The 24,771-nt window shown below is 42.1% G+C and overlaps 1 protein-coding gene across 8 annotated transcripts in view; it reads left to right on the forward strand.

The window, feature by feature from the left end:
- The window catches only part of USP9X (ubiquitin specific peptidase 9 X-linked), a 192,968-nt gene that overhangs the window by 36,435 nt on the left and 131,762 nt on the right, over nt 1-24,771 (forward strand). For 4 of the 8 annotated variants that reach the window (XM_008272502.4, XM_008272506.4, XM_002719846.5 and 1 more), the window contains exon 1: nt 23,940-24,729. The gene's annotated coding sequence lies outside the window, so the exon portion shown is untranslated. Of the gene's footprint in view, nt 1-4,948; nt 5,212-23,276; nt 23,545-23,939; nt 24,730-24,771 lie in introns of those variants that run through there. The other 4 variants (XM_051827694.2, XM_070067485.1, XM_070067487.1 and 1 more) reach the window with 2 other exon arrangements.

Consider the following 24,771-nt stretch of genomic DNA (forward strand, 5'->3'; position numbering starts at 1 on the left):
TCATATTTGCCAATTTTTAGTATAAAAACTGTACTTTGCACTGTTTTTACCTTTTCGTGAAATGTGAAGATAGTATTTTGCTCTTGTGCGGTGAGGGTTAATTCCAGAAGGCCTGAGCTGTTCTGCCTGTCAAGGCATGAAACATACTAGTTGACAATATTTTCTTTGAACCTCAAGCCTCAGGAATTTTAGGGCATTCAACACAGTTTGTTAGAATTGTTTATTGAGAGCAACATGATTGAGGATTTTTGGATAGTCTTGGTGTAACATACCCGTTCCCCCACCCCTCAGAGGGCTCTCTTCTTTGAGCCTTGGTACATTTCAGGAAAACAGCTAGGTGTTAGGAATACCTAAATATATATTCACAATTAGTATTCACAGTAGCAGCAGCAGATCTATGCAAAAGTACTTATATGGATAATTATTTTATGACCTAAAAATTGTATCTGTATATCTAGTAAATGCCAGAAATATTTTTTAAATATCACACTGAAAGGTAAAAGAAAGAGAAGGAAAGCATTTTGCTAATCCAAGGCAGAATGATGATGCATGGGCTTGAAAAACACATGCCATGTGGCACAGCAGGTTAAAGCCCTGGCCTGAAGCGCTGCCATCCCATATGGGTGCCAGTTCTAGTCCCGGCTGCTCCTCTTCCCATCCAGCTCTCTGCTATGGCCTGGGATAGCAGAAGATGGCCCAAGTGCTTGGGCCCCTGCACCCACGTGGGAGACCTGGAGGAAGCTCCTGGCTCCTGGCTTCGGATCGGTGCAGCTCCGGCTGTGGTGGCCATCTGGGGAGTGACCCAGCAGATGGAAGACCTCTCTCTCTGTCTCTACCTCTCTAACTCTGTCTTTCAAATAATTAAAGTAAATCTTTAAAAAAAAAAAAGAAAAAAAGAAAAACACATGCCATAGCTATCTTAATGGGAACATGGCAATGCTGTTTTGAAAACATTTACTGAATAAGTACTTCAAGAGTAATTCCATTTTATATTAGCAAAAAAGAGTTAACAGCTATTATGGTAGCCAAAATAAACTCATAGTGTTACCAGTCTGACAAAATAATTTGAATACATTATTGGCTCTAAATGTATGAAAGTATTATTCTAAAATTTCTGGAATAATTTTTACTGATAACTATATGACTTATGTAATCATTGTTGTACTTTATAATTTTTGTGTATATTATAGTCTTGCATGTAAATACTTACTAGTATTTACTAACTCACAAAAATATTCTATAAGTCCACATGCTCTTTAAGTTAGATACTTAGAAAAATAAAACAGTCACAAGTGGTATCTGACATATATAATATAGTGTATAAATTCATGAGTTATCACAGAAATACATGGTCATAAAATCAGTACTAAAGCATGATGTGAAAAGATATGAAGGGTTTTTAAAAGGTTCATGAAAAATGCATATCATGAAATAGCTATGCACAGACTATAAAAAATTTTGCACCAAAAAAGAAATCTTTTAGTTGTATTGTCTATGAACTTTCTGAAGTACCTTTGTATGGCCACTACAAGAATATGCTTATTAAGGGCAGGCTGTGTGGCCCAGCGGGTTAAGCTGCACTTGGAATGCTGGCATCCAGGCATTCCATATTGGAGTGTCTGAAATTGAGTCCTACCTCCATTTCCCATCCAGCCTTCTGCTAATATGCACCCTGGGAGGCAGCAGCTGATGGCTCAAGTACTTGGGTCCTTGCCACCCACAAGGGACGCTCAGATGGAGTTCCTGGCTCCTGAGTTAGCCTGGCCCAGTTCCAGCTGCTGCAGGCATTAGGGAATGAACCAGCAGATGGAAGATTGGAAAATTCCTGCCCTCTCTCCTCCCCCCACATCTGTTGCTCTCCCTTTCAAATAAATTAAATTAATAAATATACTTAAATATATCAATCCAAATGGTAAAGATTGGGGGCCGGCATTGTGATACATTGGATTGGGCTTCTGCCTGCAGCACCAACATCCCATATAGGTGCCAGTTTGAGTCCCAGCTGCTCCACTTCTAAGCCAACTCCCTGCTGGTGCACCTGGGTAAGCAGCAGAAGATGTTCCAAGTACTTGGGCCCCTGCTACCCACATGGGAGCCCCAGATGTAGTTCCAGGCTTCTTGCCTCGGCTTGGCCCAGGCTTGGCCAGTGCAGGCATTTGGGGAATGCACCAGTGGATGGAATATCTCTGTCTTGTCTCTGGATGGGAGGTGGAGCATCCAGAAGCTGGATTTCAAGTGGAGGAGAGGGGACTTAAACCGGTGCCCCTATGGGACACCGGCCTTGCAGGCAGTGGCTTTACTGCTACATCACAACGCCGACCCCTGGATCAGGTTCTTAAAAGACAGTGTGGCTTCCTTTTTACTCCTCTCTTGGATCATGTGTTCTGAGGGAAGTCAGTTACTCTGCTGAGTAGTCGCACGTGGTGAGAATCCGAGGCCCAATAACAAGCCATGTTGGAAGCAAATCCTCCAGCTCCATCAAGCCTCGTGGCGACTTGAGCTTGCACTGCATTTTGTGACAGATCCTGAGTCAGAGGCACCCAGCTAAGCTGCACTCACTCTCCTGACCCTCAGAAACTATGAGATAATAAATGTTTGTTATTTTAAGCCATTAAACTTGGTATAATTTGTGATGCAGTAATAGATCACTAATACATGATAGAACAGTAAAATTGCCTTAAATAATTTAAAAACTGAATAAAACCAAAAAGACAAAAAAGCTCTTTAAAAACAGAAGACAAACTGAAACAAATGAATCTAACTATATGTCATATAGGTGGCAAAACTATACAGATAATAATTATTTCAAGTGACTTACCAACACAATATTTTTACTGTACATCCCTCGCAGGCTAGATCTTAAGGACAAAAATAACAGCAAATAAATCTTAAATGGCATTCAGTGATCTAATTGTTATTAATAACCTTGGAATTGTTATCCTGAAACTGTTCCAACTATATACAGGAATAAAGCAGACAGCTCTTAGCATTAATATCATTAAGAACCAAGATTTCACACATGAGAGAAGAGAGATATACAGGCAAAAATCAAATAAATTAAGTTAAAAAAACCTTTCAATCTTTAATTTAGATTGGAAAAGTACCACTTACTCCTATTTTTTTTCTTTTTCTAAAAATATGTCTTTCTTAGCTCTGTGCACTGAAAAGAACTGAAAAAAATGACAACATAATGGCAATGAATACCCAGCACCCAGATTGTGGTGATTTAATGTAATTTAAAGCAAACATGCAGGACTCCTTAGGGAAATGGTTCATTACAATTACAAGGCTGGAAATGCAAAGGTTGAACCTGGCATATCCATTATTACTGGAAATTAGGGACGAAATGAAAGACTACAAGGGTCACATTAAGGGACTAAACTAAGGAAACACCTTTTTAAGGGGCTCTCATTGGCCCAAGATTGAATAATTTGAGCACCAAAAATCATAATGACTGCAGAATATTGTATATATATATATCGAATATTTTAAAACTCCATGAATTCTTAATGATAGTAACACATAAATAAATAAAACCTCATTGGTCACTTTTTGGAAGCTTTTAGGATACTAGCTTACTAATTATAAAATTGGCAAAAAAAAAAAAAAAGGAAAAGAATTAAACATTTATCTTCCCTTTCCTGTGCAAACTGGATTTCAGAGTATCCAGATTGATGGGAAAGTTCTTCACTACAAAACAATTCAAGCTCAAAAAGAATGACAGAATTGGAAAACTGCCATTTCATGAAGGAATCATCTGCCTAGCTATGGTTTCTTTACACTTGGATCTAAGTAGTTGTCCTGTGGTTGTATGAGATGGAAATATTCAACAAGCTGTTCACTTAGTATTTGTGCATTTTATTGTAGGTATACTTTAATATTCTTACCTCAATTTTTGTAAATAACCATTGTACCTTTCAATGAAGTATAATTGTACCTTTCAAGTATACAGCATCCTATGAAATATCCTTGCCTAAAAAATTGATACTGTATTCAATTGAGCCTCCAAATTTAACTATCAGCTTAAAGGAAAGAAAGAGGAGAAACATGTTAAATGATACCAACAGGATACAAATGGTTGAATTTAGAACATGAGATATTCTATAGGAAAATTGGTATGGTTCCTTTAGAGAATAAACTATATAAAAGAGTAAAAGGAAGAGGAAAAGAAGGTGTCTTAGTCCATTTTCTGCTACTAGAATAGATTACTGGGGATTGTATTATAATTAACAGAAATTTACATCTGGTAAGGCGTTTCACGCTGTGTCATCCCTTGGCAGAAAAGCAAGGGAGAGAAAAGGGGCCCAAACTTGTCCCTTCATAAGGAACCCTCTCCTGTGACAACAGACCCATTAATTCATTCAGGAGGGCAGAGCCCTCATGGCCTAATCAGTTCTCATCAGGTCCCATCTTCCAGTTCTGCTGCATTGGGGCTTGTTTCCTACAGGTACCCGCTGTGGGGAGGACACATTGAAACTACAGCAGCAACAAAGCCTACATTCTTGAGCAATGGTGGCAACTGCAACTTAATTCCATTGGAAAGCAGTGTAGAACAATTCTGCAACTCTCTATGGTGAAGGATTAGGGTTACAGATGAACCCAAACACTACATAGACCTTGTTTGGGACCTGATTCCAATAAATCAACTGAGAAGAGCCGTTTTTGAGATAATGGGGAGCATTTGAGCACGCACTGGGAATTGGATGATGTTAAGCAATTAGTTATTTTTTATTAGGTGTGGTAATAGTATTGGATTTTTAAAGTCTGTATCTTTTAAGTACTTGAGTATTGATCAATGGAATTGTGTGAGTTGCTTTAAGTACTCCAGGGGACAAACGTGGAGAATCAATGAATCAAGAAAGGCAAAGTAGTAATAATTATTAAAGCTGAGTGATGAATAAACTTGAACTCACTAAACTGTTCTCTTTATCTTTGTGTACATTACTAGGCTCTGAAGTGACTCCGTTTCAAGCCACATTTCTGCTTTGTCAGCGGCTCGCTGCTAGGTTCCGCAGATAGGGGGCGACAGAGAAGAGCACCCTCCGGGCTCGAAGAACTTGGAACAGTCGGTCCTTGATTCCTTCCTGTGACGTAGTAGTACGCTCAGAACTTTCTTCACACCACACGCCAGTAGCACCTTCCCGGCGTCGACAACGGAATCCACTTAGCCGGGACCTAGTTCAAGAACCCCCTGAGAAAAACCAGTATGAGGTGAGTCGTAGTCGTGTTTGGGCCTAGGGGGCCGTTCAGTCGAGCCCCTCCTGAAAGCGTCAAAATGGTTTCTGAGTCTGTCCTTTGTCCCCCGCTTCCCCAGCCTCCGACGCCACTGCTCAGAGCCACTATCTCCCTGATATGTTCCAGCTCTCTTTTTATCCTTTGAGTTGACTTCATTTTGGGCCTAGTGAACTGTTTTTTTATGTGAAATCCTGTTTATTTAACTCATGTGCCTTCCTTCTCCCGACGAGGCCCAGACTGATAGAGTCAATGACGCCCTTTTTGCCGTTGGTGAGGGGCCACTTCCGGTGGAGCGGGGTGGGGGAGGGGCGGCGTTCATGCCCCAGCATTCCAGGTCTGTTACCTACCTGACTGGCAAAGCTGACTGCCTTGCTACAGTGGGCGCCAGTGGCAAGAGCAAAGTAAGGCCGGTGCTAGCAGTTGGAAGGTGGGCCAGTGTGCACCACATTGATAAGGGCGAGTGACAAGTACTCAGCCAAATGACATTTATAAAAAAAATTTTCCAATTACACACATGTTCATTATCCTTGAAAAGCTTTATTAAACACGAGGCTAAAGTCACCTCCATAACAAGTCCCAATCCTCATTCCCTACTCCATGTTCCTCCCCAGAGGTTAACACTGTTAACTGTTATTAACATGGTAGCTGTTATTAACATGTACTTTTATCCATAAGTATGCTCATTGAAATATATATGGCATAATTTTGTGGGTTTGGGGGCTTTATTTCATAGTACATGTATCTTTTTGAAGTTTTCTTTATTGCAAATGTGTCTTGGGAATTCAGTCCATATTATGTCACCTACATTTTCCCCTCCTTCTTTTTAACTGCTGCATAGACATTCCCAGTATGCATATACCATGGTTGAGTTCACTGTTGCCCTGTGTTCCCTATCTGTGTCCCTGTGTGTGTGTACCTGTTTGGATACAAAGTAGTAGAAATGCTGCATCAGAGAGAATGCATATTTTAAAAATTGGGTTAGATGTTTAAAATGTATCCTTTAACATGTAGTTCCAATTTCCAGGTGTACTAGTATGAGCACCAACACCCTTCTTAGTACTTGACTTCCTGTGGCTACCTTAGCCTACATTTCCCAGCTGGCATTGCTCTGTGCTCCTGTAGCAGAAAATCATCCAAGGGGAGAGAGCTGTTCATCCCCACTATCCCACAGGCCACCAGTCTGTGCGCCTTACTGTCCAGGGGAATAGCAGGGCAGAACTACTTGTTCCTGAGTTCATGTGACAACTCCTAGCAACTCCTGGAAATACTTGGGTGAATTTTGTGGGAATCTGAGCTTCTTGCATGGCCAAGTGGCAGAGTGATTATGTCACACCTGGCTTTTGTTTTATGCCACCAGCAGTGGACCTGGGTGCCCTTCAGAGTGGCAACTGCAGAGAGAAAGCTAGGCAGTTTCTTTCAGTTACCCCTGAATATGCCTAGGACTGGGCTCCACGGTGTACTTCACCCACCATGGGAATACCCTAAATAAAGTGTTTCTCAGGCAGAGCAAACAGCAAAGGCCAATGGTGTGAGGTGGCAGTGTGTCAATATGTTTAAAGAACGATAAGGAGGCTGGTGGAAGTGAGGGGGGAAGGTAGGAAATGGGCTCAGAGACAAGGATGGGGATTGGAGACTAGGTCAGCTTTCCCAGATCACTTCCTGCCCAAGGGTTGTTTTAAACTTTCCAGTTTTTCTCAGAGCAGGCTCTTCAAAATCTTAGAAGACCTCAGTCTGTTTGCTTCTAGAGAGTTCCATATGCTGTAACCATATCCAGAATTCTTTCCTAGACCAAGTTGTGAAGTTTGCTGTATATACAATATTTGCATCCTTGTCTCTGAGCTTGTCTCCCTTTCAAAGTAACAGTGGCTACCTTGATGCCATATCAGTCAACAGGCTTCGATGAGGACCACCACCTTTAATCTGAACTACAGGGCAGGGCAGGGCAGAGCGGGTCTTTAAGGTTTTTTTTTTTTTAATTCATTGGAGAGGCAGAAACACACACACAGAGAGAGAGAGAGAGAGAGAGAGAGAGAGAGAGAGAGCACACTCCTATCCACTGATTCCATCTCCTAAGTTCCCACAACCGCCAGGGGAACTATTCCAAGGCAAGCCAAAGGAACCGGAAATGCAATCTGAGGGTCTCACGTGGGCAACAAGGGCTCAACTACTTGAACCATCACCTGCTGCCTCTCAGGGTGCACATTAGCAAGAAGGTGGAATCAGGAGCTGGAGCTGGGTATTGAACCCAAGTACTCCAATTTAGGGTACAGGCATCTTAACCGCTGGGCTGAATGCCTTCTTCATAACTGAGGGTTCTTAATGGGCCTTTCTGTCAAGTGATCAAGCAGTCCCCTAAGCAGCAGAATGGTTGCTGACACTGTTGCGGCTCTTAAGCTGGTTTACCACACTCCTATAGATTTGACTGGTGGCAGATAATGAAGCCACCTGGGGTTATGTGGTATATTACTTTATAAGGACAACATAAACCAGATCAGCATGGTGTCAGCTCCTCATGTGCCTAGTCCCATCGGATGACACTGAACCTCGGGAGTCAAAGGACCAGCCACCTAAGGGGTAAGGACTTTAGAACTGGCTGTGAAGAAGCCAGTTCTACGGTAGAGTTGAGCAGTGCTGTAGACTGCCCCAGACACCTGCAGTGTACCCTTGCTGGGAAATAAGGGAGGTGGGAAGGACTACCCTCCCTGAACCAGGGACGTGGATGAAAAGTGGCCTTGTGGCTGTCTCCCACAGTACTGGGACAAGAAACTGCCTCAAAGCAGCTCTTGTCCTTCCCTCCCCTTGTTCCAGGAAGAATCGCAAGGTCTTCTGCCAGCCTTGGGTCAGACTGTAGTCAAGCCTTGGTCACGTGGCCCACATGAAGATGTGCAAGGTCACCAGCATGTCACAATGTAGCCATTCCCCTGACTTTGTTAAACAAAGTCTTTTTTAGTCTTCTCATTATTTGGGGTACAGAATCAGCTTTTCTAACCCTGTATTCCCTAATTTCTCAACTCTCATTTCCTTGCATTTCTGCTCTTGAAGCAGCCACCTCTTGCCTGGGCCTTTTCTCTTTCTTGTCATACCTTGCTAAATGCAGCAAAGTAACTGTCAGTGCACACCTACCATTGCTTTCCATTCTCCTGCCCTAAAATTACAGGCTCAGGAGGCACTTGGTCTGACTTCTCATTTATCACAGGTGACATTTTAATCAAGAACTTTGCTGCTTTTCAACATGAATCTCCATCTTTCTACCCTCCAATATCAGTTTCCTCAGTGTTCACTGGCTCAAACACAACAGAAATTTTGTCATTGCTAATTTATGGTACGGAGTGGGTGAAGCAGGTCAGTGGGGCATCCCTGCTCCGTGCAGTCAATCCGAGACTCAGGCTGAGAGAGGCTATGCTGTCTTCAGTACATGACCACCAAGGTCATCTTCGGGGCTAAGGTGCAGGGCCATCTCTGTTGCAGCAATCTGGAAGGGGGAGCAAAACATGTAGGATTAGGTTTGGGAGTTTTATAGGAGCAGGCTGAAAGTGGTACATGAAATTTGTTCTCATATCCCATTGATTATAATTTCATTGTATGCCTACACCTAACTGCAAGGGAGGCTGGGAAATGGGCCCCCAGGAAGAAGAGGAGATCATGGGTCAGGTGACCAGCTTGCAATCTCAGACACAGGTGCTGTGGAAGACTGTACTGCACTGGGAGTGAAGTGGCCACATTTTGAGTTTATATTGAAGGTAGAGACATCAGCAATTGTTGACACCAAGATTTTTTACCTGAGATAATTAGAAGAGTAGGGTTGCCATATGCCAAGATAGCAAAGACTGTTGAGAATTCAGTTTCAGACATTATTTTTGGGATGCCTGTGAGCATCCACCTGGTGGTGTCAAATTAAGGGTTGGATATGCAGATCTACAGTTCAAAGACTGAAAATATAAATTTAGGGACCCTCATGACATAGATGGTATTGAAAGCCATTGAACACTAAATGCAAAACTGCATATATATTAACACCGAACTTCATGCACTCTAAAAGTACATTTTCTTACATCTTTGCAATTGGAATGCATCTTCCAACACTCAATAGAGACCTCAGTTATTGTGATTGGCAGTGTTTTCATTCTTTCTTAGTGGCATGTAAAATAATGATTTATCTTACAACTGATGGCACCTCAGATTCAGTGAAACAGTAATAAGAGTAGTAAAAACTATGCTAATATTTAGCATTTAATATTTTGCATCAGACACTGTGCTAAGGCCCTTCCACAAATATCTTTATGTAGTTGTAGAAAGTCTAAGAACAGAGACACTAGGGACTGTCAGCTTGGTCTGAATTCTGACTCTGGGCTTACTACTCACATGGCTCTAACCAAATGCTTCATCTATCTGTGTCACAGTTTCCCTATCTAAACTGGGTTGAAAATAATACCTAATATATAGGTTTATGATAACTATGAAAAGAATGAATACATGTGAAGTGCTTAAAACAGTGCTTAGCACACAAGTGCTAAAATTATTTGATATCATGATTGTTAAAATATGTAAAAAATGTATGTACGCATGCAAAAATTCATTGAGCTTTGTTCTTGAGTGCATTTTACCCACACCACTGTATTTTATACCTCATAAAAGAGGAAAACCAAGTTTTGAGAAAAAGAGGTCCGTCTTCTAAATAAGGAAAAAGTACACAAAGTAATATTCTTTGAAAGTTTTCTCTGAAATTAAGATATTTACTCCAGCTTTATTTTTTAAAAATATTTTAAACCAGTACATAAAAATTGTATTATGGAATACTATGTAACATTTTGATAGATACGTTGTATAACAATCAAACCAGGGTAAATGCATCTGTCTCTTCAAACATTTATCATTCTTTTATGATGAAAACATTCAAAATTCTTTATTCCAGCTTTCTTCTTTCAGGAAAATATATAGTATATTAATGTTATCTATAGTCACCCTACTGTGCAATAGTTCAGGTTTCTTTTGTGTGTCTTTATATTTAAAGTGGATTTCTTACAGATAACATGTCTTTTTTTTAAAATTCCCTATGACAGTTTTCATCTTTCACTTGATTTATTTAGCCCATTGATGTTTACAGTGACTGGATAGAGTTGGATTATAGCTGCCATATTTCTCTTATCTATTTCCTCTCCCTGTTTGTTAATTCGTCCTTCTGTCCTTACTTTCCACCTCTCTCTCTCTCTCTCTCTCTGTCTCTCTCTCTCTTTTGGTCATCTTCTACTCTTTTTCTGCCTTCTTGGGTTTTAATTGAGCATTTTGTGTGATTCCATTTTCTCTCTTCTCTTAAAATATCAATTGGAATTTGCTGTAAAGTTTGCAATATACATTTACTACTGGTCCAAGTTCACTTTCAACCAGCACTGTACCACTTCATGTGTAGTACAAGTACCTCATAACAGACAATTCTCATTTCCTTTCTTCCACCCCTTATAACATTTCTGCTATTCATTTCAGTCATCCATAAGTTAGAGCCACTGATTACATTGTCATCATTATTATTTTGAACAAGTTGTTATGTTAGATCAACTAAGGTTAAGGAAAATAAAATATTTTACCTTCATTAATTTCTTCTCCAATCCCCTTTCTTAATGGAGATCTGAATTTCTGATCTATATAATTTCCCTTCTCTGAAGCACTTAAAAAAAAACACATTTCTTTCAAAGCAGCTCTATTGGCAACAAATTCCTTCAGTATTTGAGAAAGTCTTGATTTGCCCTTCACATTTGAAGGATAATTTGGTAAGATATAGAATTCTAGGCTGGTTTTTTTTCTTTCAATACTTGAAATATTCCACATTGCTCTTCTTGTTTGCCTGGGTTCCGAAGAGAAGTGTGATGTAATTCTTCTCCTTGCTCCATTATAGTGAAGATTTTTTCCCCTTCTGGCTTTCAAGATTTTTCTCTTTGTCATTGGTTTTCCACAGTGAATGTGATATGCCTGGATATAGATGAATATAGATTTTTTTTTTTGGTGTTTTATTCTCCTTAGTGTTCTCTGAGTTGCCTGGATCTATAGTTTGGTGCCACTCATTAATATTAGAAAATTCTCAGCTGTTATACTTCCAATATTTTTTCTGTTCCTTTCTCACTTTCTTCTCTTTCTAGTATTCTCAGTATAGTTACAACTTTGTAATTATCCCACAGTTCTTAAATTATCTGTTCCTTTTTCATTTTTTGTTTTTTAAATATTTATTTCATTTATTCAAAAGGCAGAGTGATGGAGAGGCAGAGACAGAGATAAGGAAATCTTCCATCTGCTGGTTTACTCTCCACATGGCTGCAAGAGCCGAGGCTGGGCCAGGCTGAAGCTAAGAGTGTGGAATTCCTTCCACATATCCCACATGAATGGCAGGGGCCTCAAGTACTTGGGCCATCTGCTGCTGCTTTCCCAAGTGCATTAGCAGGTAGCTGGATCAGAAGCTTGGTCAGTCCAGGCTACTGATGAGCCTATCAAAGACCTTCTTCATTTCTATTACAGTATTTTTTATTTCTATCATTTCCTTTTGATTCTTTCTTAGGGTTTCCAGCTCTTTGCTTACATTACCTGTCTATTCTTGCATGCTATCCACTTTTACCACCAGAGCCTTAGCACATTAATCAGAATTCTTTTAAATTGGTGGTCTGATACTTCCAACATCTCTGTCATATAAGAGCCTAGTTCTGATGCTTGTTCAGTCTCTTCAAAGTGTGTTTTCGCCTTTCCTTTCAGCATGCCTTCTGACTTTTTGCTGAAAGGTGGACTTGGTATCACTTGGTAAAAGGAACTGCAGCAAATAGGCCTTTAGTGTGGGGGTGGTAATGTGTTGGGGAGGGGAAGCATTCTATAGTCCTAGGAGTTAAGTCTTAGTCTTCTAGTAGCCTGTGAAGCTACCTGAGCTGAGGACTTCACAGGTGCTTCTCATCCTTTCTGTCTTTAGGTAAGAAATAGAAGGCTAGAGCTGGCGAAGTTGTTACCTTATTGGGGAAGGGTAGAGGGACCCTCCCACCCCCCCAAGCTGTCTTAGGCCCTGGTAAAAATAGCTTCCCTTGGAGGCCATGTCTTTGTTAAGTAGAACAGAATACTTCTGGGTACATTTCTTTTTTTTTTTTTTTAAGGTTTATTTATTTATTTGCAAGGCAGAGTTACATAGAGAGAGGAGAGGCAGAGAGAGAGACAAAGAGAAAGGTCTTCCATTCTGCTGGTTCACTCCCCAAATGGCCGCAGTGGCCGGAGCTGGGCCTATCCGAAGCCAGGAGGCAGGAGCTTCTTCCAGGTCTCCCACGTGGGTGCAGGGGCCCAAGCATTTGGGCCATCTTCTACTGCTTTCTGGATACATTTCAAAATGCTTACTCTTCCTCTTCCCTTACTAAGAAGCAGGAGCAAAAGTTTTTCTTGTCTACATCTTGAGAACCTGGTAGGGGTCCTGGAGATAAAACTAACAAAATTGTGGGACCATTTAGAAGTGGGCCCCTCTGGAGTTTTTAACATTCAAATCTGTCCACCTTAGCTTCATTCATTCATTAGAGTCTAAGTTTCCTACTCTGGTACAGGTTCCAGCTGCCAGCTTCTGTTCCAAGCTCCTGCACTGGTAAGCTGCGATTTCTCAGTATTCACCTGTGTCTCTGATTAGGGGTACATTAGTGACCTCAATTTTCTATTGATTCTGAGAGGAGTTGTTGACTTTCAGTTGGGTCAGCTTTTTTGTTATTGCGAGGTCTGGAGTAATGACTTCCATGCTCTTTCCTTGTCAGCCCAGAAACCACAAGTCAGCATTTTCTCATAATAGCAAAAAATTAAAACATTCCAAATGTGCATCACTAAAGGACTGGCTGTTCAAATTACACTGCATCTATCCAGTGGAATACTATGCAGTCAAAAAAAGGTCAGCTGTGAATGTCATAATATGGAATGATCTGTAAAATATTTAAGTGAAAAAGTGAAAGGGGTAGAAAATAAAGAGCATACTAATATTTGCTGAATGTTCTATGAAGTGGATGAAAATGCAACTTTTTAAAGATTCATAGAAAATACATAAAAATTATAGCAATCACCTTTTAACATCATGGAGGATATTTTTGTTTCTTGATTTTTCCAAACTTCCTGAAATTGGTTACATTATTTCTATAATTTTTTGACAGGACTATTTATACAAATAAATTTGGAAGGAAATGTACAAAAATGATACTGGTCATTGGTTTTGTTAGTGCAACTAAGGAAAATTTCTCCTGTTTGCCAGCCATTTTATAATGTCATCACATCATATTTACAGTAGTATATTTTGTGTGTGACACATACGCTGGTTTTGTTTGGTTAAACCTTGGGTGTCCAGATTAGGTAAAGTAAGTGAAAAGTCCTTTTATAGAATGGTGCTTGACCATAATCTGACTTCTTTTTATTTTCAAATATGAAAGAAGTCTCTAAAGGCCCCTGTTTTTCTTCAGTTAATAATGTAAAAAAAAGGCTGCATTGACTTGGTTCCAATCTTGGGACCCTCAGTTCTCTAGAGAGGAATCAAATGACTGGTATCTTTGCTTTGAAAGTTATCAAACTTTCTTGAACTTCGTGGAGTTTAAGTTGAGAAATAGTGTGCAGGGATTAAGATTTTTTAAAGATTATTTATTTATTTGTTTGAGAGACAGCGAGGGGGAGAGAGAGAGAGAGAGAGAGAGCAAGGGATTGATTGATTTTCTCTATCTGCTGTTTCATTCCTCAATGCCTCCAACACCCAGGGCTGGATTAGGCAACAGTTAGGAGACAGGAACTCCATCCTGGTCTCCTATGTGGGTGGCAAAGACCCAAGTACTTGGACCATCATCTTATGCCTCCCAGGTGCATTAATAGAAAGCTGAATCAGAAGCAGAGTGGGGCTAGAGTCCCAATCAGCAGTTTAACACACTGTATGTCAATGCCCACTCCTTTTAAAAACTTTGCTGGGGCTGGTTCTGTGGCACAGTGGGTGTAAGCCGCCATCTGCAGTGCTGGCATCCCATCTGAGTGCTGGTTCAAGTCCCTGTTGCTCCAGTTCCAGTCCGGGTTCCTGCTAGTCCCCCTGGGAAAACATCAGAGGATGGCCCACGTGCTTGGGCCTCTGAAACCACGTGAAAAACCTGGAGGAAGTTCCTGATTCCTGGCTTCAGCCATGCCTAGCCCCAGCCATTGCAGCCATTGGGGGAGTGAAGAGCGCTCTCTCTCTCTCTCTCTCTCTCTGTCTTTCTCTCTGTCTTTCCCACTCTCTCTCTCTACCTGTGTCTTTCAAAGCAGAAAATAAATCTTACAAAAAAAAAAAAAAAAAAAAAAAAAGAATGGTGCTTGAGCCAGGCTGTTTCTGTTTGGTTATACCACCTGTTCCTAACTAACATTTCTAGCACTCGTTTAAAAGCTATCTTACTTAGCCATTTCAATATGTAATCCCATGTTTGTTGAAGGACTTGAGCAAGCAGAAAGGGCTGGCTGATTTGGAAACACTGTCGTTTTTCTCCAGTCCTTAAGCAAACTGTGAGTGCACAGTGCAGCCATAAACAGCAGCACCTTCTGCAAACAGCCTCTTGAGTCGGTAAACCTAAGAGCAGAACTGTGATGTCCTCTGCACTAGCCAGATCCATCCCCCAAAGAAGCAAGAAGTCCTGAAGTGAACTCAAAAATATAAGGAAGAAGGAAGAGGACTGAAGTTAGATGATCGACAAATCACTATTTACATTTTTCTAAAAAGAAACCATTTTCTCTAAAAGAGGGGGGAAATATGCCTAAGAGCCAAGAAGGAATTGCTGTTTCCAGCAATCAAAAAGGCAATGTTCAGACAAAAATAAACACCCCCACACACACCTCAACAATTTCAGTTGAAAGGAAGCCTTTTTGACTAGTGAAAAGTTTGAACTGTAGAATATCTTTAGAGAAATGGTGCTTTGTCGTTATGTGCACATATATGTATCTCCTTCCATATGCTCTTAGGGAGTGAATTCTGTTTTAGATGTCCTAAAGGAAATGGAGTTTTGGTAACCTGCAACAGAGTCCCCCGGGGGTTTCTCTTTAACTTGGGTCCTTGTCCTACCTCTCTCAATTCTAGAAAGCTCTGTGTGGAAACAGTCTTCAGTTCATTTCTACGTTGATTCCAGACACTTTAGAGAGGTTAATTACTAAGAATGATTTAGCAATTTAGTGTTGTAACAGATTTTTCTAAACTATTTTAAACAACTGTTTTAAGAGACTAAATTGTAAATAATTCCTTTATGGTTTTGTTTATACTGTTGATTTTTTTTTTTAGAATTATTTTATTTATTTGAAAGACAGAGTTACAGAGAGAGGTAGAGCCAGAGAGAGAGACAGAGAGAGAGGTCTTCCATTCCGCTGGTTCACTCCCCAAATGACCACAATGGCCAGAGCTGAGCTGATCCGAAGCCAGGAGCCAGGAGCTTCTTCCAGGTCTCCCACGTGGGTGCAGGGGCCCAAGGACTTGGGCCATCTTCTACTGCTTTCCCAGGCCATAGCAGAGAGCTGGATGGGAAGAGGAGCAGCTGGGATTCGAACCAGCGCCCATATGGGATGCTGGTGCTGCAGGCTGAGGCCTTAACCCACTGTGCCACAGCGCCGGCCCCTATACTGTTGATTTGAATAATACCCCTTATTTTTTTCTTTCCACCAATGATAGGGCAAGCATAAAATTCAAGACAGTTTCTGTCTAGAGAACCATGTTTTAATTTAGTGAAATCCAAATTAGTGATGTTGTACTGTGTACATTGGTAGCAAATGAGCTTATTTATTTATGAACCTAAAAGTGTTCACTTTTTTCTGGGATATGCAATATTTCCAAATGAGAGTAGACTTTGAAGAAACTCTAATGAAAGGAAAGGGTGGTAGAAAATGTCTTTTTTTTTTTAATAACTTTTTTTTTGAGAGAGAGACAGAGAGAGTTATAGACAGAGAGAGACAGAGAGAAAGGTCTTCCTTCCGTTGGTTCACTCCCCTAATGGCCGCCACGGCCAGTGCTGCGCCAATCCGAAGCCAGGAGCCAGGTGCTTCCTCCTGGTCTCCCATGTGGGTGCAGGGACCCAAGCACTTGGGCCATCCTCCACTGCCCTCCCGGGCCACAGCAGAGAGCTGGACTGGAAGAGGAGCAACCGGGACTAGTACCCGGGGTGCCGGCACCACAGGCAGAGGATTAGCCAAGTGAGCCACAGCGTTGGCCAAAAACGTCTTTTACAAAACTTCCATGCTGGCCAAGAAAGAAAAATAGTGTGTGCTTAAGCAGAGGTAAGATGGAGCCGCAGCTTTCCAGGCTGCAGTGATACATGGAGGAAATGTAGCAGGAATTTGAGTTGATGTCTGACTTGAGTTACTGAATGTTTGGTCTGAGTGGCTACAGTGCAGTTTTGGTTGTGAAAAGATTGAGAAACTCAGGTTGACTTTGCATGTCCACATTTCAGTCATGTAGCTTATAGTTTAACAAGATAAGACCTGGAAAATTTTGGATCTTTAAGGAGCAATGAATTTACCAGAACTAGCATAGGGTCAGGAGTGAGGTGTAGTTTGTACGATAAACAAGTGGTATCTACTACTGGGAAAATATGTATTTCTTAGGCCTAGACAAAATAGCGAGACTATACTAGTAAAAACAAAAGGATCAGATTATTTTGTGCTGTGGTGGTTTACACAAAATACATAAAATAAAACTCTTCACATTTTAAATAAGACCCGAGAGATCCCAAAATTCTAGAGTTAGCAGAGTTCAATAATACCTAAAATGCTGGCTCATAGACTCATTGGTGACATATTAACAGTGTCGCTTCCTGTTGGGGGTAGGGTAGGGAGGCCATTTGGCTCAGAGTCAGCTCTGGGGTTCAGCCAGCATTTTTCAGGTCTCATTCCTCAAATCTTTAATATCCAGAGATAAGCAATCTCCGGTGATAACCTCATATTGCCCGGATGCAGATGAGCCTGACATATGGATCACAATGGGAATGTCTTCATTCCCAAGGGAAGGTGCCCCTTTTCAATGGCAGGAATGTTGGAGTCCTAGCATCAGCATTTAGGAAAGCCACTATGAGTAAAATTGCCATCCATCCCAGGGCTTCTCACTTCAGGAGGCACAGCCTGTAGCTTCCTTACTTTCTGGCTCCATCTCTCTGTGACCCTGAATCCTTTCTGCCCCCCCCCCCCCCCCCCCGGTTCTGTGGATTTCCTACAGAGCCATCCAGTTTGATGCCCAAGCCCTGGGGGCTTAGCTTCTACTTTATGGGGCTCCCAAGGTTCTTTTGAAAATCAGGATAAAAAAGGATTTCATCTTGTCGCATATATTTCTTCTGCTTCTCTAGGCTTTTCAAAGTTGCGGGGTGGGGGGGGTTGCTGTTTTGTTTTTTAACTGGAGGACTAACAGAAAATAGACAGTCTTTCTCGAATGACACTATGAAAACAGTCGTGATTTTGCCTTTTTAAAAATTATTATTATTACTACCACATCCCTCTCAATAGGGGCAAACCTGAGCTTTGTAAAGCCTGACGTTAACACAATCTGGGCAATGTACTTTGAGGAAAGCACTTGATGAGAAGAGAAATCTCCACAAATTACAAGTGTTAAAACGGTGACAAATTAAACAGCACAAAATCCAGAAAACACCATCATGGTTGTTCAAAAACTTCTTTTCTTTATTAATAACCTAGAAATTTCTTTTCAGCTTCACAACTTGTTAGTAATAAGAAGTACATGTTTAAGATTATCATCAAATTTGAAATACCTATCAAGTTTCTTTCATATATGAACTGCAAGTTCTTAAGACTTGTATAGATACATAAATATAATATTTATATGTATATAAATATTAGTTCAGAAAGTTTATGGAAAATAGAATTAAATGATATGTTTATTTTGGTGTGAAGATATTTTCAAAGCCATGCATAGTTTTCTCATAATATGCATTTTCATGAACTTTTTGGACATCCTTCATATACTTGGATTTAAAAAGTATTTTTAGACCAAAATGAATTTATCTTTTAATTCCATTTCCATGAACTTTTTGAAGCACTCTTGTATTCTTTGACTTGATAACATTCATTAACTGGCTTGTCCTTGATACGCTCCTTGTACTGGCAGGTGGCATTGGTTAGTGATTAAGCCCCTGTGCTATGACTAAGACCATGCACCTGGTCCCCCTTGAGGGGGCAGATACAGGGCAGTTTTGCTATAGAACCCTTTTTGTCTGTAGAACACAGGGATTATCCAAAGCTGGGGCTACTTCCTGTGTCCTTCAAGGACTTTGCGTTCAAGTCCTTGGCTGGGAATAAGTCATTTTCAGAGAGGTTCCCAAATGATGGACAGGCTGTTTCTAAGCATGCTGTTAGGTACTGGTGTCGAAAATTCAACTGAATCTCCACCAATAGTGGCTGTGATCTTTTAGCCTCATTCTCCCTGGCTTGTGTCCCCTTTCCGTTGTCATGAAGGAAGATGGAATGGGACCACCTACTTAGATCCTTAGTTATTGTATTTTATATTAAAGTTAATAAGCTCTTCTTATTCCATTCACTCACAAAGCCTTCTCTAGGGGTCATAGTGTCAAAGCTCCCTCCTCTTCTATTTTGGTTTGGCCACTAGCCCAGAAGGTATTTCCACAGATGTGAAACTTTTTACTCCTTGCCTACAGAACTTCTTTGCAATTTTTAACCCTGAAAGTATTAAATACTATCCACTTATCTGAGAAACTCTATGTATTCTTTACATGTCCTGGGAAATAATGAGTGTATATATATTAAATATTTGTGGGACAGGAGAGGGGAGAGAGAGTGTAACAGGAAATTTTGTGAGGAAATGTAGCATAATAAGGTTTTGACCTAATGAGGCAGAAGCCGGAAATAAAGTTTTCATTTTAAAGCTAAGGGACAGTTGCTAGAAAAGAGAAACCAAAAGAAAGGTTGAACAAACTGTAGACTGTATGAATTTTAATTTAAGGAGTTGCACTGTAGCATCGAACCTATTCTTTTAACTCACTTCATTTCCTGTCCCATGTACCAAGTAGAAGGTCTAGAAAGAGAACAGTCCTATACACTGTGCCTGCTGTGGGAGCCAGGCACACACTGTGCTGGCAAGAGCATAAGGAGTAAGTTGCTGGTGAGCTTGACTTGAAATGGAGACTCGAATGCTGTAGACAAAACTATGTAACATTGCTACTATTTGGCTGGAATTTTTTTCTTCATGTTTAAAATTTTGCTAAAATGTCATAACATAAAATTTGCCATTTTAACCATTTTAAGCATACCATTCAGTGTAATGTTGTTCAACAACCCCTTACCCCCCAACCCCAGTAGCCTCTGTTCTTTGTCTCTGAGTTTGATTATTCTAGGTACTTACTGTAAGTGGAATCATAATATGTGTGTGATGTTGCATGTTTGGCTTCTTTCACTTAGCAGAATGTTTTCAAGATTCATCTACTTTATAGAATTCATTCCTTTTTAAGGCTGAATAACATCCCATTGTGTATATATACCTCATTTTTGTTTACCCTGTTATTTCTTAATGGATATGTGGTTTGTTTATACATTTTGACTACTGTGAATGATGCTGTTTTGAAAGTTGGTGTTCAAGTATCTGTTAGAGCTCTTGCTTCCAATTCTTTTGGGTGTACAGGTGCTCCTGGAGGATTGATGATGGGGTTATGTCCCAGTAAGCCCATCATAAATTGAGACTCTCACAAGTGGAGAATGCATGGAATCCCCTAATCCAGGGCACATTTCAGCTAAGCAGCACAGTGCACTGCGGTGCAGTGGTGCTTTCCCCTCGTGACTGCTTGAGAGCTGCACTCACTGCGGCTGCCCAGCATCACCAGACGGGAACGGATCACCCAGTGCTAGCTCAGGAAAGAACAAAATTCAACATTGGAAGTGAATTTCTACTGAATGGCTATCACTTTCATGCCATTGTAAAGTCAAAAATAGTAAAGAGAACCAGCATAAGGGATGTTATGTTTAGTTTACTAATTTTATGTTTTTGGGGAACTGCCACACTGTTTATCATTAAGATGGCACAATTTATTTACTTGAGTGGCAGAGTTCCAGAGAGAGGGAGAGACAGAGAGAGGTCTTTCATCCACTGGAAAATGGCCCCAATGGCCAAAGCTGGGCTGATCTGAAGTCAGGAGCTTCTTCTGGGTCTCCCACGTGGGCAAAGGGGTCCAAGCACTTGGGCCATCTTCTACTGTTTTCCCAGGCACATTAGTAGAGAGCTGGATCAGAAGTGGTGTAGCCGGGACTTGAACCGCTGTCCGTATGGGATTCCAGCGCTGCAGGCTAATGCTTAATTTACTAAATCACAGCGCTGGCCCCTGAAGCTGCACAGTTTTATATTCCCACCAGCAATATAAACAGGTTCCAATTTTTCACATCCTGGTTAACACTTGATATTTTCCTTTTTGAGAATAGCCTTTCTAATGGGTGTGAAGTGGTATCTCATTGTGGTTTTGATTTGCATTTCCCTAGTGATTAATGATTTTAAACATCTTTTCATGTGCTTATTGCTCATTTGTGTGTCTTCTTTGAAGAAATGTCTGTTTTGATTTTTTTCCTGTTGTTGAGTTGTAGGAGTTCTTTATTTATTCTGGATGTGACTCCTTTTATGAGATATAGGACAGTACTTCAAAAAGTTCATGGAAAATTGAATGTAAAAAGTTTATCTTGATACGAAAAATCTGAAGTCCATGCGTATGAGGAATCTTCAAAAAGCTCATGAAGATGCACATTACTAGAAAAGTATGCATGGATTTAAAAAAATTTGCACCAAGATAAACTAATTTTAACTCCATTTTTCAGTGAACATTTTGAATCCTCCACATTTATGATTTGCAAAAATTTTCTCCTTTTCTGTAGGTTGATGCACACAAGTTTTTAATGTAAGTATGGTATATCTAATATTTGGTTGTCATGCTATTATTGTCATATTCAAGAAATTACTGTCAGATCCAATGTCATAAAGCTTTCCCTCTGTGTGTTCTTCTAGTAATTGTATGTTTTACCTCATTTTACTCCTTGTATTTACCTCTTATGTCTTTGATCCATTTTGAGTTAATTTTTGTATGTGATAGAAAGGTCCAGCTTGTTTTGTGTGTATGTATGTGTGTTTGTGTGTGTGTAGTTTTCCTAGCACCATTTGTTGAAAAAAACTCTTCTTTTGCCAACTGAATGGTCTTAAAACTAGATGAAAAATCAACTACCATATATATGAAGAGTTCTTTCTGGTTTTTCTCCTATTCCACTAGTGTATATACTCGTCCTTATGCTGATACCAAACTCTGTTCATTACTGGAACTTTATAGTAAACTTTGAAATCAGGAAGTACAAGTCCTCAAACTTTATTCTTCTTTTTCAATATTGTTTTGGCTATTCAGGGGTCCCTTGATGATCTACATGAGTATAAATTTTATCATCATCTTGTCAATTTATGCTAAAAATTGTCTGCTGTGATTTTGCTAGGGCATAGGAGTATCATTATCTTAATAGTATTACTGTTTTAATCCTGGAATATGGGATTTTTTCCATTTATTTTGGTCAGCTTTTAAGTTTTTTCAATGTTTTCCGTGTACAAATCTTGCACTTGTTTTGATTAATTTATTCTTGAATTATTGTTTGATGCTATTGCAAATGGAATTTCCTTATCTGATTTTCAGATTGTTTATTGCTAGTAGATAAGAGTATAATAGATTTTTGTATTAATATTATATTCTGCAACCATGTTAAATTTTTGTTGGTTTTAATAACTTCTTATGGTGGGTTCCTCAGCATTTTCTGTATATAAGATCGTGTCATGTGCAAGTAGAGATAGTTTTCTTTCTTCTCTGGATGCATTTCATCTCTTTCCTGCCCTGGCCACAACCTCAAGTTCAGTGTTGAATAGAATTGGTCAGAGCAGACATCCTTGTTAAAGGTGCACTTTTGATAGGGTTAAAAGACTTGTGTTCAAATTGTGTCTTGTAATCATTGACAAATCATTTACCCTTTTTGTTTCCTTATCTAAAGTCAAGCATAGCAATGTGAATATATGTTCTGGCTACCTCATAAGGTTCTGAGGATGAAATAAAAGCACTATGCCTTTAGCAAACCTGTAGTATAGGTGGGTGGCAGTGTCTATTTTTTAGGAATCCATAAGGTAGTGGGAGAAGCAAACCATTTATGGAAATAATTATAAAAACAAGATTACACAAGCTGAGAGTTACTAGGCAACGAATGATGTGTCTTGGACACCTTATTAGATAATTTTCTGTGGTGAAAAATGTAGACAGTACTGTACAGAGAAATAGTTTAACAATTTAAGCCACCAGTAACATGCTGTCAATGTGTCACCTAGTTTGGATTCCATTTTAACTTACTACAAATTAATGTAATTACAGCATAGTAAATTAAACCGTTTATATAGAAATCAACAGATCACATTTGGTAGGGGTTTACGTGCAATTCGGTGTCCACATGCATTTTTAAGTCAAAAGAATCTGTAGTATTTTAGGAACTGCACTTACATCCTTTTCCTTTGAGCATCCTAGCAGGACTGTATAAATTGTTACGTGTGCCCCTTTATTTGGGATTCGCCTGATGAATTTTTCCCACGCGGTTCCCATTTTGGAATATAAATATACAGAAAATAGTCCACGATACGGCGGATGGGTTCATAAAGCTCTTCTGGTTTCTTACACTGAATCCTGCAGACGATTTGGCAATAGGCTAATTTTGCTACATTTAGTACTGCCAGAATGTCGCTATGCTGTCCGGGACACATTACAGTTTTTTCTTTTTTAAGGGCTCCAATGGCCAGAGTCTTTCAGGGTAGGAGGCAGCCTGAGAGCTTTCAGGTTCTGATGCTACAGTATCATGTGAATGAGATTCTCACGGTGCCTCCCTCATAGGCGGAGGGAGCCGGCCCCCGCTTCCAACTGCCCCTCCTCCCGCGGTAGGAGATAGCCACGCCTTCCCCCTATCGGCGCAGAGCAGGTGGCCAGGCCTTCAGGACCTCGCGTCGCCACCGCCCCGTGGCCTGTTCGCGTCACGTGACGTGGGTCAGCTGCGCCGCCGCGACCCCCAGCACCGCGTCTGCGACCGCGCGACGCGTGCTCTCGGGATCTCATCTTTCCGCCCACCCTTCCCCCACAATCCCGGAAAAGGGGCGGTCGGTGACGTCATCATCCGGGTACTCGCCGGCAGGGCCACGGTTCACAATGGAACAAAAACAAGCAGCCCAAATCAAACTCTGAACGAGGCGGCTGGAGCTCACACGATTAACCCTGTCCTCGCCACACACTCTGCCAGTATCCACAGCCCAGCCCCTTCTCCTGCGTGGTATGTTCGTTCTTCTTAGGCCTCCCTTCCCCCAACTTGGGCCCGTCCTCGTGCCACCTCTGTCCTCAGCCCGCTCCCGAGGGTACGGTACCCGTTTTTGGCCGTAACGTGATCCGGCAAGGGCCGGCCGAAAGAAACGGTACTGCGTGAGGAACCTTTACCGCATTGTCTTCCCCTCCCCCACGCTAGCTCTCAGAGTTCAGGCGTCTCACGCCTGGCCCGGCCCCCCGGCGGCGCGCGCGCGCTGTTCTCCTTGGCTCCACGGCCCGCGGTGGTAGGGGAGAAGTGGGGGCAGCTGAGGGGGGGGACTGGGCAGGAGCAGGGGGAGGGTCGAGGGGCGGGACCCGTAGGGGGCGGGACCTGGCGGGGGCGGAGAACCTCGGGGCTTTGGGCGGTGCTGGGGCTAGTGGGAGTCTGCGCCGCCGTGCTGCCGCCGCCGCTGCCGCTGCCGCCGCCGCCGCTGCCGCCGGCCGAGCGGTTTCTTTTTTTTTTTTTTTTTTTGGTTTGCCGGATCCGCCATATTGACGAGGACAGGCATCCGCGGCTGCGGAAGCTAGTCTCCGCCGCGGCTGGAGCCGCAACCTCTCTGCACCCGGCCCTTTCGGGCCTCTGCCGAGCCGAGCCCCTCCCCGCCTTATACAGTTCTCAGGCCTCGCGGGAGCCCGCTGCTGCCGCCTCTCTCGCGGGAGGCGGCCGCCTCAGCGCCCGGTGGTCGGGTCAGCGCCGGTAGCGGGGAGCCAGCCGCAGCAAAGCGGCCGGACCCGTAGCGGGGACTGAGGCGGTGACTAGGGGAAGGTGAAGTCGCCGCTGCCGGAGTAGGTGACGCAGGAGAAGCGCACCACCCGGACCCCGTCTGAGCTCAGCGAGAGCCCCCAGCCTGAGGGGAGAAGGGGGAAAAGGGCCGTTGTCGGCCGGGGAGGAGAAGGAGGTGGCCGCGGCGACCGCCACCGCTGCTGCAGGGCGGGTGCGGGGAGGAGCGAATTCCGGCGCCCGTGTGCAGCCCCCTCGTTTTCACGCCCGCAGCTCCGAGCCCGGTCTCCGCAGCCTCTAGACAGACTTTTTCGCCCGTTTCCCCGGGCCTGGGATGTACCTAGGGTAGGCCCCTTCTTGAGACCGAGCCCCGCCGTCCCCTGCCGCCACCCGCCTCCGCGTGTCCCCGTTCTAAGGAGAAGCCTGTGTCGTGCGGTGAGTAGCCGGCCGCGCCGGGGCGACGCGCCTTTCCGAGGC

Source organism: Oryctolagus cuniculus, chromosome X (assembly GCF_964237555.1).
Source record: "Oryctolagus cuniculus chromosome X, mOryCun1.1, whole genome shotgun sequence".
In the NCBI taxonomy this organism is placed as follows: domain Eukaryota; kingdom Metazoa; phylum Chordata; class Mammalia; order Lagomorpha; family Leporidae; genus Oryctolagus; species Oryctolagus cuniculus.